The following is a 12,485-nucleotide window of genomic DNA, read 5'->3' on the forward strand; positions in this document are numbered from 1 at the left end:
ACCTTTTCCTTTTCATAATACCATGAAGTATACTGAACCCAATAAATTCAAAGTTCTCCCCAAAACAGACTTCACTCAGAAAACTTCTGTGAAGTGCTAGCCCAATGCTTAGCAAATTTTAATAATTCAAGTAATGTTAACTATAAATATTCATAGATAAAGATGTAAATATAAAACAAAGGAAATTTTGATTAGATTAAAATTTTATTAAGCAAGTACTTGGTTTTCAAACCAAAAGTGTTCTCATTCTATTAGCAAAATTTAGTTTAATTTTTGTATGGTCAATTATACCCTGAATAACATCCCTTTTCATCCTCAAAAGAAATTTAGAATAAGAATAATTAGAATGAGCAAGCTTATAGAGTGACAATCTGTTATCTAGAATATAGGTTATCAGGGGATAGGGTGGGGTTAGGGAGTGGGAGGTAAGGTTTAGAATACACAGTTTCTATTTGAAATGATGGAAAACGTTGGTAATAGATGCTAGCACAACCTTGTGAATGTAATTAACAGCACTGAAATATATGTGTGTATGTGTGTGTGTGTGTGTGTGTGTGTGAATATGGTTAAAAGGGAAATGTGAGTCTGTATATATTCCAGGCCAAACATTTTAATGACAATATGCATGACTTCTACACAAACTCCTTCAGAAAACTGAAGAGTTTAGAATAATGAATTTACTCAATGAGGCTAATGTTACCCTCATAGCAAAACCCAAAGGCATTACAAATAAAGAAAACTGTAGAACGACATCCCTTACGAACACATAAGGTGAGATAATTCTAAATAAAATTTTACCAAGTCAAAACCAAAATGCATAAAAATAATAATGCAGCATAACCAAGTGAGGTTCATTGCAGGGGAAAAGAAGAAATAAAAAAGATTAAGTGTCATGGTATAAAGCAGACATTCTCAACAGGAGCTATGTTATACCAAAGGGACAGAATTGATTCTTGAATGAGGTGGAACAAAAAAAATTCAGTAGTACAATGATTTGTGGTCTTCCAAAGGGCCACAGAACATAAACATACTCAATATTTAAGTATGTCCATAGTATTAGATGTTCATGAGAAATGGGTGGTAGGAAAAAGTGTGTAAAGGCTCTTTAAACAGTATGTAAGGGGGCAGATAGTGAGAAAGGTTGACAAACACTGGTATACAAGAAAAAGCTCTAAAACTTGTCAATTGCTTAGCTTAGCCAAAATTCTATAAAGCAAAGAATAAAACTGTGTTTCTTCATTAACTTTTAAAATTTGACATAAGTTTCTTTAATGTCCATCGTAGGTCATGTACTATTCTATGTACTGGCAACATAGCTTTGGAATAATTAGTAAAGGCATCTATTCTTTTTGAGCTTACAATAAAGTAGGAAAGACAGAAAATATATTCATATGCAAATACATAAATCGTATAACATCAGCTATTTATGAGAGCTTCAAAGAAGAGTGTGATAAGCTACTTTAGAGTAGAGGTTCTGAACTAATTTCACTTATTAAATTAAAATATTGTTATTGAGCATTTTCAGGTTCTAAGAACTCAGCTAAATAATAAGTAAACAAAAGATCATGTTTCTGCCTTTATGGAACTTGTAGTCTAGTGGGGAAGACACATTAAACACATAAAAAATTAAGTTTTACAAAGTCTAGAATTCTTTCTTGATAAAAAAAAAAACACTCACAAAAGAAGGGATAAAAGAGAACTCGTTAAATACAGTAATGACCATTTATGAAAAAGCCACAGCTAACATCTTAGTAATGAAAAACTCAAAGTTTTTTCACTAAGAGCACGAACAAGACAATGATGTCCACTTTCACCACAGATATTCAGATTATACAAGAAGTTCTAGCCAGAGCAATTAAACAAGAAAAAGAAATAAAAGGTATTCACACTGGAAAGGAAGAAGTAAAATGATCTCTATTTGGAGGTGACATGATCTTATAATATTGAAAATGTAAACAAATCCTCAAGAAAACTATTAGCATTAACAAAAGAGTTCAACAAAGTGGAAGGGTACAAGATCGACATACGAGAAACAGTTGGGTTCCTAGAAATGAGCAATGAAACAAACCAAATAGGAAATCAAGAAAACAATGCAGTTTACAAGAATATCTAAGAATAAATTTAGCCATGGATAAAAGACTTGTGCATTGAAAACAAGAAACACTTCTGAGAGAACAACATAAGGACATAAAGTAATGTTATACATCACATTAATAGAGAAGGAAGCTTACAACCACATGATCATCTCAATCAACACAGCAAAGACATATGACAAAAATCTAGCAGCCTTTATTGATATTAAAAAACTTAGAAAATTGGGAATAGAAGGGTACTTCCTCAAGATGATAAAGGGCAGATATGAAAAATGTGCAGTTAACAACATACTTAATAGTGAAAGACTGAAAAATTTCCCTCTAATATCAGATGTAAGATAAGGATACCCACTGGCACCACTGTTATTAAACATTATATTGGAAGTACTACTCAGAGCAATTAGGCTAAGAAAACAAATAAAATGCATATACATTGGATCAACATGGTGATATAAGACAACTACTGAAAACCTTTCTCCAGAGATTCAGCAATTTAAAAAGAGGGATAACTCTCACTTGTTCAGAACTCGGGATGAAGGTGAAGACTGAAGAAGGATCCCACAAATGCTGATTCAAAGAACGAGAAAAATATCAGGCAGGAAACTTCCATCCTGGACTAGCCAGTCCTCTTCTCTCCTCCTCACTCAGTCCAATGCAGCTCAGGAAGTGCCCAGAGACAGCAGCTAGGATCCCTCCCACCTCCCACCAAGAACAGATGATAAAGTCTCTCACAGAAGTGAGATACATATGTAAGTATATCCAGACACAGAGATCCAAACCCACAGGGACCCACGGCAGGACTTAAGCCACTGGGGGGAAAAGGAATCTAAAAGGGCAAAAAAGAGGAGTTCCAAAATGGAAGATCAGGGAGGGAACAGCAGCATCTTTCCTAAAAGCAACAAATAGCCAGGCAGAAACTGCCCAAATCAACTGTATGGGTTCCCAGAGGATACAAGGGCTGCGAGGGACATCTCAAGGCTGAGGTCAATTGGGGACAAAGAGTCTGAGAAAATGTGAGCAGAGACTGTGATTCTAGTCATGGGTCCTCACCTCACCCAATATTTGTCTCTGGGATTACAAGTGGCTGGAAGTGTACCGGGGGATAGAGATCCACACTGAGCCAGTTTTGGCCAGCAAAGTGGGAGCAGTTACCCTGCAGTGTCAGCTCCCTTAGTCCCTCCTGTGGGAGTCCAGGAGGTAAACAACTTCTGAGGACAATTAATCACTGAAGAATACCCTTTTCCAGGCAGGCTGAAAAATGCAGGGGAAATTGCAGGGCTTTTCAGAGCTTCTCCAGATTTTATCTCAAGTCTATTAGAGCTGGTCTACACCACCTGCATATACCCAGCTCTGTTTTGGTTGTAATAACGGCCTTGAATGTGAAAACAGTGCACCACTACAATCCAAGGCAACAACTGAATCCTAGAAAAGAGAGAGAAACTGGCCTGCAGAATAGGCCCATCACAATAAGCAGATGACCAGATATCAGCAAAAATTCACAAGGAAAACTAAAACTCAAGAAGAAATGGCCCAAGGGAAGAAATCAAAAAGTTAGAGGAGACACAGGATCTAGAACTGATCAAAGATGTGCAAAAAAATCTCCTGAATCAATTCAAAGAAATGAAGGAAAATGTATTAAGCGAAAAAGGATATTAAGGACACAATTTATGAGTATAAAGAAAAATTTGTAAGTATACTTACAAAAATAACAGATATCATAGAAATGAAAGGCACTGGAGATGAAATTAAGAATATACTGGAGACACACAACAGCATATTTGAAGAGAGAAAAGAAAGAATCAGTAAGCCAGAAGACAGATTAACCAAATTCAAACAGACAAAAAAACAAATAAAAAAAAAATGAACAATTTGAGCAGGGTCTCAAGGAAATGATTGACAACACAAAGCTGACAAACATAGTCATCATGGATGTCCCAGAAGAAGAGAAGGGAAAAGAGACAGGAAAAATATGCAAATAAATCACGGCTAAAAATTCCCCAACCCATATAAAAGACATAAATATGCAAATCCAAGAGACCCAATATAATCTAAACAGAAAAAAAATATGAATAAACCAACTACAAGAAATATAGTAATCAAACTATCAAATACTGAAGAGAAGGAGAAAATTCTGAAAGTGAAAGGAAACAGTGATTTACCATATAAAAGGGAAGCCAAATAAGACTAAATGCTGATTTCTCATCAGAAACCATGAGGTTTATTTAAGATACTGAAAGAGAAAAACTGCAAGCCAGGAATTCTCTCTCCAGAAAAGTTGTCCTTCAAAAATGAGGTAGAGTTTAAAATATTCACAGATTGAAGAAAAGCTGAGAGAGTTTGTTAATAAGAGACTGTGTGAAAATTACTAAAGGAAGTTCTGCCGACTGAAAAGAATAGACAGAAGAGAGAGAGGTGTGGAGGAGAGTACGGAATTGAAAAGTATTGGTAAGGGTAAATTAAAGGATAAATAGAGAGAGAAAGAAATAGATCTGACAAATGAAAAACAAAGGATAAAGTGGCTGAATTAAGAACTGCCTTTACAGTAATAATTTTGGGTGTTAATGGATTAAACTCCCAATCAAAAGAAACAGAATGGCAGAATGGATTAAAAAATATGATCCATCTCTATGCTGTTTACAACAGATTTATCTTAGACCCAAGAATGCAAATAGTTGAAAGCAAAAAGACAGAAAAAATCCATGCAAGTAGTAACCAAAACAAAACTGGGTTAGCTATACTAATATCAAACAAAATTCTTTAAATGCAAGGATAATATATGATTGTTTTAGTTTGCTAAATCTGCCAGAAGGCAATACATCAGAAATGGGCTAGCTTTTATAAAGGGGATATATTTAGTTACAAATTTACACTTCTTCAGAGGAAAGGCAGCTAAGTTTCAGCCAAGTTTCTGTCACATGGGAGAACACACAGTGATATCTGCTGGTCTTCCCGCCTGGCTTCTGAGTCCAAATGGCTTTCCCTAGGATGTGTCCTCTCTTCATCTCTGAACTTCTGGGTCTGAGCCAGCTCTGAGCTCTGAGTTGAGGTGTTCTGGGGTGTGCTGAGCTCTCTTCTGACCTCTCTCATTTAGGCCTCACTAATTGCAGAAGGCACTCCCTCTAAGCAACCACAGATGTAATCAGCCATAGAAATTTGCATGCTAATGAATTAAGTCCACAGCAATGGATCTGGGCATCATCATCTGGCCACATTGACACCTGAACCTAACTACTACAGAATCTACCCCTTGTTAACTTGGTAACTATATCCATCATCTTAAACTATATTTAATCTCTACGTAGAAAATAACAGACTTTTTTTTTTAACAATGTTCATCTATCCTCCATACAATGCACTAAAATTTTCCTTATACAAAATACATTAATTTCAACACAATATAACAATAGGCTTAACTCATCTCAGCAACAATACAAATACAATACCAATTCAAAACTAGTACAAAATTTCATCAAAGTCATGGTCTATCCTCTGGCTGTGGACCTGTGAACTTAGAGCAAATTATCTACTTCCAATATACAAAGAAAGAACAGTGATAGTACAAATGATCCCACTGCCATAGGGAGAAATTGCAAGGAAAATGAGGGTCACCAGACCTAAACAATTCCAAAAATCTCCAGGGCAAACTCCATTAGATTTTAAAGTTGGTGAGTCATCCATCCTTGAGGCTTTAGAATGTGGCAATCCCATCCTTTCCAAGGGCCTATGCAGTGGCCCTGTTCTCTGTGAACACTGGGATTAAGCTTCCCACATTGGGGAACATAGCAAGACTGCCTTTTTCTCAGTCCCACCCTTTTCAAGCACTTAGGTGGCACCTGGACTCTCTACCATCTCCAGGGCACATTCTCAACCCCTTCAGTCAAATGGCAGTTAGGCTCCCTCCAATCCCTGGGCAATGTGCTCCACTCTTTCTGAGTCCAGGAGCACCAGAACTCTTCCTGAACATTGATGTAGAAGGCCTGCCCTCTATCTGTAGGCAAACTCATCACCTCCATATGCACAGGTGGATCCACTCTCCTGGCCCAAGGTTTCTCAGCTTCAGACCTTAGCTTCCATGTTTCTGCCTCTGAGATTCTTCTCCCTTCTATCTGTCCATTTTCTGTCCCTTCAGTCCAGACCAGCAGTGGTTCCATTTATACAGGTCTTGCAAAAAATTTGTTGACTTGGCATGTAGCCAAGTCATGCCAAGGATTGAAGCCATTAGACAATAGAACCTCCCACAGATCTTTTCCAAATAACTCCATCTCCAATTCTGGCTTGTCTTGTAATGGCTGACTGGTTCCATGTTTGGTTAAATCCTCATGTAGGGCACCCCATTCTCTGGGGTCTCACTTTCTGGAAGCCCAGAACTTTCTGTATCATAACTTTCTTGGTTTTTTGCATCTAAAATTCAGTCCTCAGCCTATCCCTCTCTTGTTATATTTTAGTATAAGTTGCAAAGAGAAACCAGGCTGCATCCTGTACACTTAGCTTGGAAATTTCCCCAGCCAAGTATCACAGATCATCACATTCAAATTCTCCCATCCGTACAGCACCAGGAATCAAATTTGCCAAACTTTTCAACACTTAAACAAGAGTCACCCTCTTTCCAATGTGCAACAGCATATTCCTCTAAGCCTTCAAAAGAAGTATCTTTAGAGTACATACTTCTACCAACAGTCTCTTCAAAGCAATCTAGGCTTTCTCTATCAAGCTCTCACAATTCTTCCAGAATCATCCCCTTATCCATTTCAAAAGCCAATCCAACATGTTTGATATTTACAAATACAGGGGAACCCCACTCCTCTGGTACCAAAATCTGTTTTAGTTTTCTAAGGCTGCCAGAATGCCATGTACCAGAGATAAACTGGCTTTTATAAAGGGAATTTAGTTACAAATTTGCAGTTCTCCAGAGGAAAGGCAACTAATTTTCATCTGGGTTTCTCTGTCACATGGGAAAGCACATGGTGACATTTACTGGCCTTCCTCGTGGCTTCTCAGTTCTAACAGCTTTCTCCAGGGAGTGTTCTTTCTGTATCTCCAAATGTCTGGGTCTGAACCTGCTCTGAGCTCCGACCTGAGGTGTGCTGTGCTGTGCTGAGCTCTCTTCTGACCTCTCTCAGCCTCACTCATTGTGGAAGGCAATCCCCTTAGCCAATAGCAGATGTAATCAACCATAGATTAAATCCACATGCTCATGATTTAAGTCCACATAAAAAGATCTGTGCACCATCACCTGGCCAAGTTGACACCTATCTAAATACTACAACAGTAATAAAAGGAACAATTCATCAAGAAGAAATGACAGTCGTGAATATCTATGCTCCTAATCAAGGTGCCTCAAAATACATGAAGCAAATACTGGCAAAACTGAAGGGAGTAACTAATTCTACTATATTAGTGGGAGACTTCAACACACCACAAATAGAACATCTGAACAGACGATCAATAACGAAACAGAGAATCAAAATAATATGATAAACTAAATCTAGCAGACATATATAGAATTTTGCACCCCAAAACAGCAGAATACATTCTTTTCATGTGTTCATGGAACACTCTTCAAGATAAATCCTATGCTGGGGCACAAAACAGGCCTTAAAATTTTTTTTAAAAGATTGAAATTATACAAAGCACCTTCACTAATCAAGACAGAATGAAGCCGGAAATAAAAAAACAAGTGGAGAACTTGAAAATACACAAAATATATGGAGGCTAAAGATGCTCTTAAACAATCAGTGGGTTAAAGAAGAAGTTGCAAGATAAATCAGTAAATATCTTGAGATAAATGAAAATGAGAACACAACTTATCAAAACTTACGGGATGAAGTGAAGGCAGGCCCTAAATGCCTTTGCCAAAAAAGGAAGAAAGTACTAAAACCAATGACCCACCTGAACAACTGGAGAGGGAACAGCAAACCAATCCCAAATCAAGCACAAGTAAAGAAATAACAGAGATTAGAGCAGAAATTATTGAAATGGAGAATAAAAAAATAGAATCAATAAAACCAAAAGTTTTTTCATATCAATAATAAAATTGACAAACCCTTAGCTAGACTGACAGAGAAATTGCAAATAAAGAAAATCAGAGATGAGAGGGGTTCATTACCACAGACCCCAAAGAAATAAAAATATGACAAGTGATTACTATTAGCAACTGTTTGCTGGCAAGCAAAACAACTTAGATGAAATGGACAACTTCCTAGAAACACACAACTAACCAGTACTGACTCAAGAAGAAATAGAAGATCTCAACAAACCAATCACAAGTAAAGAGATTGAATCAGTCACCAAAAACCTACCAACAAAGAAAAACCTTGGACTGCATGACTTCACAGGTGACTCTTACTAAGCTTTCCAAGAAGATTTAATAACATTTCTTCTCAAACTCTTTCAAAAAATTTAAGAAGAGGGAACATTATTTAACTCCTTCTATAAAGTCAACAACACCCTAATACCAAAACCAGTTATAGATACACAAGAAACTTCAGACCAATCTCTCTAATGAGTACGGGTGCAAAAATCCTCAATAAAATTCTTGCAAATAGACCCCAACAGCATATTAAAAGAATAACACACCATGACCAAGTGGGTTTTATTCCAGGTATTCAATGTTAGTTCAACATAAGAAAATCAATTAATGTAATATATCACATTAACAGATTCAAAGAGGAAAACCATATGATTATCTCAATTGATGCAGAAAAGGCATTTGAAAAAACTCAGCATCCTTTCGTGATAAAAATTCTTCAAAAGGTAGTTTTAAAGGAAAGTTCCTCAACATAATATAAAGTCATTGTGCTAGTTTGAAACTGCTATGTACCCCAGAAAAGCAGTCTTTTTTTTTTTAATCTTGATTCAATCTTGTGGGGGCAGCCGTGTTCAATATTATAGGGTAGAATCTCTTGATTAGGTTGTTTCCATGGAGATGTGACACACCCAACTGTGGGTGTAACCTTTGATAAGATTACTTCCATGGAGCTGTGACATGCCTAATTGTGGGTGTGGCCTTTTGATCAGATGGAAAGGTGACTCTGTACATTCAAAGTGGCTCTTGATTAGTTTAATGGAGTTATTTAAAAGAGGAAACATTTTGGAGGTGCTTCAGAGCTAACAGAGACACAGACATCTGGAGATGCTTGGAGTGTTGACAGAGAAAGCAGACATTGTTATGTGCCTTCCTATGAGATGCTAGTAAGCCAGAACCCAGAATTGTGCCCTGGAAGAGCTATGTGAAGGCTCACAGATGCTTAGAGAGGTGACCACTGCATTAAAAGTTGGAAGCAATGGAATTGAAAACAAGAACTATCAAACACCAGCCATGTGCCTTCCCATGTGCCTTTCTTAAGTCAAGGTATCTTTCTCCAGATGCCCTAGTTTGGATATTTTTATGGGCCTTAGAACTTTAAACTTGTAAATTCTCTTTTTAAAAGCCATCCCATTTCTGGTATATAGCAATCTGGCAGCATTTAGCAAACTAAAAGGCATTTATGAAAAACCTAAAGCTAATATCATATTCAATGTTGAGAAACTCAAAGCTTACCATCTAATTTATCACAAACAATTCAAGGATGCCCACTGTCATCACTGCTAGTCAACATTGTGCTAGAAGTTCTAGCTAGAACAATTTGGCAAGAAAAAGAAATAAAAGGCATCCATATTGGAAAGGAAGAAATAAAACTGCCATTGTTTATAGATGATATAATCCTATATTTAGAAAATCCAGGAAAAAAGACAGCAAAGCTACTTGAGCTAATAAGCGAGTTCAGCAAAGGGGCTGGATACAAGATCATCATGAAAAAAAGCAATGGTGCTAATATACTCTAATAATGAACTATGGGAGGAGGTAATCAAGAAAGAAATTCCATTTACAATAGCACCTAAAAGAACTAAATATCTATGAATAAATTTAACCAATGATGTAAAGGACTTGTTTTCAGAAAGGTACAAAACATTGCTAAAATAAATCAAAGAAGACCTGCATAAATGGAAAAATATTCTGTGTTCATGGATTGGAAGCCTAAATGTTGTTAAGATGTCAATTCTAAGTAAATTGATCTATAGATTCAATGCAAGCCCAATCAAAATTCCAACAGATTCCTTTACAGAGCTAATTATCAATTTTATTTGGAAGGGTACAGAGCCTCAAATATACAAAAATATCTTGAAAAAGAAGTATGAAGTGGGAGAACTCATACTGTCTGAATTTAAAGCATATTTTAAAGCCACAATGCTCAAAAAAGTATGGTACTAACATAAAGATAGACAGATTGATCAATGGAATTAAATTGGGAGCTCAGAAATAGAACCTCAGATGTATGTTCAATTGATTTTTGTTAAGGCTCTCTCGCCCACTCAACTGGGACAGGACAGTCTCTTCAATAAATGGTGTTGGGAGAACTGGATATTCATAACAAAAAGGGAGGACAACTTATCTCAAAGGGCTTTTTTAAAAGGATGTAAAGGCAACTGACTCAATGGGAGAAAATATTTGAAAAGCACTTACCTGATAAGGGTTTGTATCCAAATATATAAAGAAACTATACAACAATAAAAAGATAAACAACCCAATTATAAAATAGGCAAAAGACATAAATAGAAAAATATAGATGGCTAAACAGCACATGAAAAAATGCTCATCTCCACTAGCTATTAGGGAAGGATATCATTGCATTCCTACTAGAATGACTGCTATTAAACCAACTACAAGTGTTGGAGAGGATGTGGAGGAATTGGGCCACTCATTCACTGCTGGTGGAAATACAAAATGGTACAGCCACTGGGGAGGATGGTTTGGTGATTCTTCAGAAAGTTAAGTACTGAGTTACCTTATGACCTGACAATTCCACTAATTGGGATATATCCAGAAGATCTGAAAGCAGCTACATGAACAGATATTTGCACACTGATGTTCATAGTATTATTATTCACAACAGCCAAAAGAGGGAAACAACCCAAGTGTTCATCCACAGATGAAAAGATAAAATGTGTTATATACATACGACGGAACATTATTCAGCTGTAAGAAGGAATGAAGTGCTTCAGGACAACATGGGTGAACCTTAAAGACATTATGTCAAGTGAAATAAGTCAGACACAAAAGGACACTGATATGAACTAATTATAATATGTAGACTCATAGACATAAATTTTAGAATGTAGGTTACCAGGATATAGAATGAGGCTAAAGAATGCTTAATATGTGCAGAATGTTTAACCAGGTTGAACTTAAATGTTTGGAAATGGACAGAGGCGATGATAGCACATTAATATGAGAATAATTAACAGTGCTGAATGGTGTGGGAATGTGGTGGAAGAGGAGTCATGTATATCACCCAAGGGAAAGCTGGAGGTTAAGACATGGGATAATAATACAACGAGTCTTGTAACATAATGAGTTGTGACAACATCTGTGATTAACTGTGCAAATATGAAGAAGTTCTTTCATGAACTAGAGGAAATGTATGATATTATTACAAGGAGTTAATAATAGAGGGGTATATTTGGAAGAAATACCTATCGCAAACTATAAACTTTAGTTAACAGTAACATTTTAATACTCATTCATCACAGTTAAAATCTACTACACCAATCCTATGGGTCAATAATAGGAGGGGATAAGTGGTAAGGGAGGTGTGCTGGTTTGAAAGGATGTATGTCCCCTAGAAAAGCCATGTTTTAATCTAAATCCCATTTCATAAAGGTAGAATAATCCCTATTCAATACTATATGTTTGAAACTGTAATCAGATCATCTCCCTGGATGATGTGATTTAGTCAAGAGTGGTTGTTAAACTGGATTAGATGATGACATGTGTCCACCCATTTGGGTGGGTCTTGATAAGTTTCTGGAGTCCTATAAAAGAGGAAATATCTTGGAGAATGGGAGATTCAGAGAGAGCAGAGAATGCTGCAGCACCACGAAGCAGAAGAGAGTCCACCAGCCAGCGACCTTTGAAGATGAAGAAGGAAAACGCCTCCCGGGGAGCTTCATGAAACTGGAAGCCAGGAGAGAAAGCTAGCATATGATACCGTGTTCGCCATGTGCCCTTCCAGCTGAGAGAGAAGCCCTGACTGTGTTCGTCATGTGCCTTCTCACTTGAGAGAGAAGCCCTGAACTTCATCAGCCTTCTTGAACCAAGGTATCTTTCCCTGGATAGATGCCTTAGATTGGACATTTCTATAGACTTGTTTTAATTGGGACATTTTCTCGGCCTTTTAACTGTAAACTAGCAACAAAATTAAGTTCCCCCTTTTACATGCCATTCCGTTTCTGGTAGATTGCATTCCAGCAGCTAGCAAACTAGAACAGGAGAACTTAGGTTTTTTAACTTTTTCTTCTCTGTAGTCATGAAGATGTTCCAAAATTGATCATGGGGTTGTATGCACAGCTATG

This window comes from Tamandua tetradactyla, chromosome 17 (assembly GCF_023851605.1).
Source record: "Tamandua tetradactyla isolate mTamTet1 chromosome 17, mTamTet1.pri, whole genome shotgun sequence".
Classification (NCBI taxonomy): Eukaryota; Metazoa; Chordata; class Mammalia; order Pilosa; family Myrmecophagidae; genus Tamandua; species Tamandua tetradactyla.